Here is a 7119-nt window from a genome sequence, read left to right as displayed (position 1 = left end):
CAAGGAGGGGAGGCCCACCCCTCCCATTTTGGACCTTAAAACAAGCTTTCTACCACTGAAATTTCCCTGGAATTCAGTGGTTTAAAGGTCAAAACAAGATTGTTTTAAAAGCTTTACTTAGCAAACAAGCTATAAAGGAGGGTGGATCACCCCTAACTCTAAAAATACTTTAAACCACCATTTTTAAGTCTCAAAAATAAAGGTTTTTGCAGTTGGGAACTAGGCCAAAAACAGCATGCAAAGATGGCCAAGTAATGGATTAAAACAAAGCTTAAAAGAGGGTAGAGCCTTACCCTTGAAGCACAGCAACAAACAGCAACTTCTTTGAGCTAAAACCAAGACTTTGACTTCAAATAGGACCTCCAAGCACCTCAGCAACAAGATGAAGGTGTTTGATCAAGAGTCCCTTTGTAAAGGTGTAGAGAATTCCCATTTTCAAGCACAAAAAAATATAGAGAGAGAGAGAGAGAGGAGATTTTTTGCTCTGAAAAATTTGAACCCTCAAGAAGAGAGAGGGACCTCCCCTCATATAGGAATACTAGGATAAAGCTTGTATTCATCCCTCCATAGATGAGCCTCAGTGCTCAACAGTTGGCTCAAAAGATCTGAAAATATCTGAAAAAGGAGAAAATTGCTCGTCGGCCACTTCAAGTGGCCAGCCGGCCACCTCCCCTAGCCGACCAACCACTTCAAGTGGCCTACAAGGGAGAAAAGTGGTCGGCAAGTGCCAAAAGTGGCCGACAGGGCCTTCCCCCTCCCCCCTCCCTCCCCATGCAAGAGGCATTAAGGTTTGGCCCAAAAATAAGGCCAAAACATAGAGTGTTAAGAGGTTCAAAGACAAGGCACTCAGCCGAGAACTTCGGACACTCAAAACGAGCGCAAAGATGCACAATCATCACGTGCGCAAATGATGACATCTGAGTCTTAAGGTCGGTCAAAAATGGGGTGTCTACACCACTGCATGTCCAAGTCGTCTTATGTTTTTTTTTTTTTTCTTCTTCTTCTTCTTTTGAGTCCATTATGGATTATACTTACTTTTCCATGTCGTTGGTTCATTGCATTGACCAGGATTTCCAAATTTTGATAAAAATGAAGAGGAAGAAAATCCTCGGGTTTTGAAAAACTTGATTAATTAGGAGGAAGTGAGGCATGCTATGCCCTTGCTTGATGAAATTGTTTCAATTAATGTGGGTACTAAGAAGGATCCTCGTTTGGTCTAGATTAGTCCCTCGTTGTCTTCGAATGAGAGCAAGTGATTAGCCGCTTTATTAAAAGATTTTAAAGATGTTTTTGTGTGGTTCGACTTAGAAACGCTTGGAATTGATCTTAAGATTGTACAGCACACGATCCCTCTTGACCTCGAGGCCCGACTTGTCAAGCAGAAGCTCTGCATAATCTGTCTAGACTGGGCATCAAAAATCAAAGAGGAGGTCACCAAGCAGATTGATTCTCAGTTTTTTATGGTATCAGAATATACAGCCTGGTTGGCTAACATTGTGCCAGTTTTGAAGAAAGATGGCAAAATTAGAGTCTGCGTCAACCTCCGGGATTTGAACAAGGACAGTCCTAAGGATGACTTTATGTTGCCACACATTGGCAAGCTAGAGGACTTCACAGTAGGGCATGCTTTGTTATCGTTCATGGATGGATTCTCTAGCTACAACCAAATTTTCATGGTGTTCAAGGATAAAGAGAAAACTGCATTAACCACCACATGGGAAACCTACTGCTATAGGGTTATGCCATTTGGGTTGAAGCAAGCTGGAGCAACTTATCAGAGGGCAACAACCACAATATTGCATGACATGATCTGCAAGGAGGTTGAGGTGTATATGGATGATATGATCATCAAGTCCAAAAAGTGACAAGGCCACTATGCTGCATTGCAGAAATTCTTTGAGAGGATAAGGGAGTACAAGCTAAGGTTCAATCTGGAGAAGTCACTTTTGGAATGACAATAGACAAAACACTAGAGTTTTGGGTGACACAACAAGGAATTGAAGTCGATCTATGAAAGATCAAAGCCATCCTTGAAATGTTGCCACAAATGACTGAAAATGAGGTTTAGGACTTTCTGGGAAAAATGATTTCATAAGGAGGTTTGCCTCAAAATTAACCTTGACTTGTGAATCACTGTTTGGTGTCCTAAAGAAAGGAAAGAAGTTCCGATGGAATGATCAATGCCAATTTGCATTCGAGCAAGTTAAGCAATATCTTCAGAATTTGCCTTAGCTGCAGAAACCGCTGATCCTAGACTTATCAGTGACTGAGTCGACAATGGGATGCATGCTTGCAAAAGATTTAGAAGATGGTGTAGAGAAGACAATTTAGTACCTGAGTAAGAAGATGTTGGAATATGAGACTCGCTACACTCCCTTAGAAAAAGCTTGCCTAGCTTTGGTTTGGACCACCAAGAAGTTAAGGCACTACCTGTTAGCACACTCGATAATTTTAGTTTCGAGATTGGATCCCATCAAATATCTCTTTGAGAAATCAAAACTTATCAGTAGGCTAGCTCGATGGCTACTTTTGCTTTCCAAGTTTGACATCAAGTACACCACTCATAAGTCCATTAAAGAAAGGGTTGTAGCAAAATTTTTGGTTGACCACCCAATTTAAGGAGAATAAGATAGGAAGTATGTGTTCCCAAATGAAGAGATCTTACGACTAAAAAACGATACCTAGAAATTGTACTTTGATAGAGCAGCTAACTAATTTTGTTATAGGATACGTGTGTTGCTGATAACATCTGATGATTCCCATGTACCCCGAACCTTCAAGCTCTGATTTAAGGTGTCCAACAACCAAGCAGAATATGAGGTGTGCAATGCCGAATTAGAAGTAGCCTAGAACTAGGAACAATAAGGTTGGATGTGATTGGGGTTTCAAACTTAGTCGTTTCTCAAGCCAATGGGTACTGGAAGATCAAGGAGGAGAAAATGAAAGTTTACCATCAAACCTTGGACATGTTGATCCCAAGGTTTGATAGGTGACTTTTACCTAGTCGATGCGAGATAGCAACCAGTTTGTCGATACTTTGGCGACCCTGGCTTGGATGGTCAATATACCAATCGAGGTCAAGATGCGCCCAATCCTTATAGAGTAAAGGTATACACCTACATACGAGATGATAATATAGACACCCCATTTTTGACCATCCGTAAGACTTAGGCGCTTGGTCTAACACACTCAGTGATGAAAAATACATTGTGTGATTCAAGTTCTCAATGAGGGAATCCAAGGTCGAGTCAAGAAATAATCTCAAAACCTTCTTACTTGCTTTATTCTTACCTTAGAGGTTCATTTTTGAACATTGTGTCACCTTACACTAAGCTTGAAACAAGGAAATGGGACAGCACATTTGGGCCCGGCCGTGCCCTATTGAGAGTCGGCCGTTGCTATTTGGGCCCGGCTGTGCCTTGCTATACACACTGTATGAGGCGAGAGCCCATGTCACACCCCAAATCCGAGCACGACCGGCCGTGGCCCACACGGACTCACCCAAGGCACACGTAAGCCTAAACATGAACCCAAAATCATGAAGAATAAATGTGATGATAGCCCACAAATAAATAATGTGACACCCCAAATTTTGATAATATAATACAACGATGCACCAGGGTTTAACTAGGGGGTACACATCATTTTTAAGCACAAAATGCAAATAATTGCACTAAAATAAAATATTAATAATATTTACAGATAAAATTCTTCGAGTCTTTAAATACATATCGGTTTCTTGATACAAAAAAGATTATCCAAAATACAGGAAATATACAATCTAATTTCTAAGGCAGCCACGGTTCCACAAAGCTTTTAGGGATTCTATTCTGGTGTAAAACTCGCCTTCACCTGGCATAAAACGCCATGAGCTTGGAATGCCCAGTAAACACACACACCCCGACCCTTTTCTCATTCCAAATACACAAGAACATAACGGCATGATCATAACACACATTGAAAGCAATAATTAAGCAAAGCTTATAATTAAATTTCAGTTCTCATGAATAATAGTCAATTTTAGTTAGTTCTAGGCAACTCCCCGTGGAATGCCGTTCCTACCCAACCACTAACACTGGCCACGGGCAATTCTGACTCTCCCTTGGTTAATACAATACCAATGCGTCGCTTACCGCATGACCACCAGTGCGTCACTTACCGCACAATTACCAATGATGCCCACGCACCTAGGTTACATACCCAAGTGGTGACATCACGGTCTGCCCCAAGGAAACGGGCTTCCAGGGATACTCTCCCTGTGTGAGACCCTCACTGCCACCATTATGCCTCCCATTTCCGTTAAGCAGCCAGAATACCTCCCGTGCCATGTTAGGGTTAGGAAACACACTTGCGCAAGACTTCACAAAAATGGAATACATTCCATTATATCATACTCTTGAATCCATCGTTCGTTATGATTGCAACCCATTACCATCCCATTTGATTTCCCCTTTATTAAGTGCATTATGTTCTCAGTTATAGCAAAGCATGGTCAGTATAATTACGAATCCAAACTGAACAACAAGTAATTTATTAATGGTAAAGAAAATTTACAATTTATCACAGATTACATACCAAGACTAAGACACTCAAGAAACATAGAATATAAGAGTTGCAAACCAAATAAGAGCATATTAACACAAATTTCCAGATTTCCAGATTTTGAACCAGTTTGAAAATAATTTTGAAAAAATACTTTTATTGGCCCTAAGTACCTAGCCTCATCTGAGTTTGTAGATAAATAAGTCTAGTTTCAAACTCAATTTACGAAAGTAGGATAGGTATTTTAGATTTTAAGATAATTCAGAATTACCAAGATCTGTCCAGATTCGTTGACCGTTACGCAAATCGATTTTTCTCTCAAACCCCTCACTCGCTTGACTTCAAACAAATTTTAGTTAAAATATAACATCAAGATTAAGATTTTTACATAAAATTGGGCTCAAGATTATTTTTCTAGAATTTTATAAAAAATAGAGAAAGTGGACTGTTTTTCTAGTTTTGTGAGTAACAAACTTATAAAAATTGTTTAGGTGTTAAAGATACATCTTTAGGCCCTACCAAAATTATCACATACTCTAGACATACCGAATATTGCACCATAAAAACAGATTTCGAGTTTATGGAGTTTTGGTCGGAAAATAAATTCAAGAGAGGGAAATGATTTGCTGCTGGAAATTTAAGAAAGAAAGTGAAGCATACCATTTCTTGATTAATACACACTTATACAAGAGTGTAGGCCTAGACTACAACATATATATACAAAGAGCATGTATTAGGAGGGGAAAAACAAGTGGTAAGAGAACTTGAGAGAAGAGGTGTTGTATGTTTACCTTTGTTGTACAAGACTCAACACAATTCTTCCTTTTCTTCTTCTCTTCTCTCTCACTCTCTCCCTCTCTCTTTTTTTTTCTCCAAGATCACTCTCTCTCACTCCTCTAGTGAATGGCTAAAAATGTATATAATAAGGGGGAGAAGTGTGCATATATATATATATAGAGAGAGAGAGAGAAAAGATTGGGAAGGTTTCTTGGGGACTAAGTTCCCTAAGTGCAAATTGTCAAAGTTGCCATTATAGCCCTTTCATCCATCACATGGTCAACAACTTGCGCTCCAAGACACATATATATATATATATATAAGATATTTGTATGAGATATTTGTATTTATAAACATAATATAATATAAGTACATTAATTAATAAAATATTACAATTCAGGGTTGGAATGAAATAAAATAAAAGTATATAGGGATCAAGTCTAAATTTATGAAACCTTGATATTTAGCATACAATATACTAGCCTTAGAAAATAGTTAAAATAATAAATTTGGATCCTGTTAAATTAAAGCGCAAACAAAGGCGAGAAACCGAGCAAAAATGACGTTACCGAGAATTAAGATTTTAAAGTGATGAATCTATAATTATAGGGTCTAATAATTAATAATATAGTTTTAAAGGTGATTATTAATCTACCAGGATCGATTAGGGTTTACTTGAATTAATCCGCGATGCGTTCCGATTCTAGGGTTTAAAACGCAATTAAATGAAAATTCAAGGGCTTTATTGAAATAAACCGAAGGTTAGGGATTTAATGGTATTTACAAAAATTAGGGTCTCTACAAATAAATCAAAACTCAATCCAATGACAAGTCACAAGTATAAATGGTAAAACCAACCACAAAGTATGCACAAAACCCGACATAACAAGCTAAAACAAAATAAATGAATGTCCTAGAGGTCCATGTAATTGAGTCCCCGCTACGCCATGAGTTCACTCTAAGTCCTTCTAACACTTGGAAATGATAAACAACTAAGTCAGCTGATAGCTCAGTGAGTAGCAACATGGATAGTAAATATAGTTTTGAAAACAGGGTTCAATTCCAAAATAAGATATATATCACAGAAACTAGATTGGCATACAATTTGGTAAAGAAAATCTGTTTCAAAAAGAAGGTTCCACAGTTCAACAGTTAAAATACTCTTGTCTCTTGAGAACATGATAAATAAAAAATTTCACTTAAAACAGATTACAACATGAACACTAATAATTTTTTGGGTACCAAGAAATAACAAGTAACGTGCCACACAATTCCCAAGGCTATAAGCCCCGTTGGATCCAATACCGAACTAAGAGTCATGCTCAGGGTAGCAACCTGGGCCTTTTCCCTAGGATGATCCAATTGAACGTCACCTAGTTTAACCTAGGTCTTTTCCTTACAATCGTTGAGCACTAGAGTCATCACGGCCCAACCCGGATCTGTTCCCTAGTGGCCAGAGTCACCATTCACAGTGGAATAATTTCCCTGGACTAAAATATACAGATGGTCCCAATAATCAATACACATCAGTTTCACAAAACATGGTAGTTCAACATTATAAACATGAGACCAAAACAAATAGTTTGCAGTATGCCAAGTTCACACATGTTTCAGAAATAATTTGATTCCATTGATAACATAATAATTTATCAAAACAGTTTAGTATTGAAACAACAATTTAATTTTCCAATAGTTCAGGGTAGGAAACATTTATAAAAATATGTAGCATGAAACTACTCACCTGAAAATGGAATAATATAATCCTCAAATAGTGTGAAAGTCCAACTAGTGTCCTAAACC

This window comes from Camellia sinensis, chromosome 1 (assembly GCF_055761805.1).
Source record: "Camellia sinensis isolate YWXY chromosome 1, ASM5576180v1, whole genome shotgun sequence".
In the NCBI taxonomy this organism is placed as follows: Eukaryota; Viridiplantae; Streptophyta; class Magnoliopsida; order Ericales; family Theaceae; genus Camellia; species Camellia sinensis.
The sequence above is the reverse complement of the archived record's forward strand: the minus strand, read 5'-3'. Positions refer to the sequence as shown.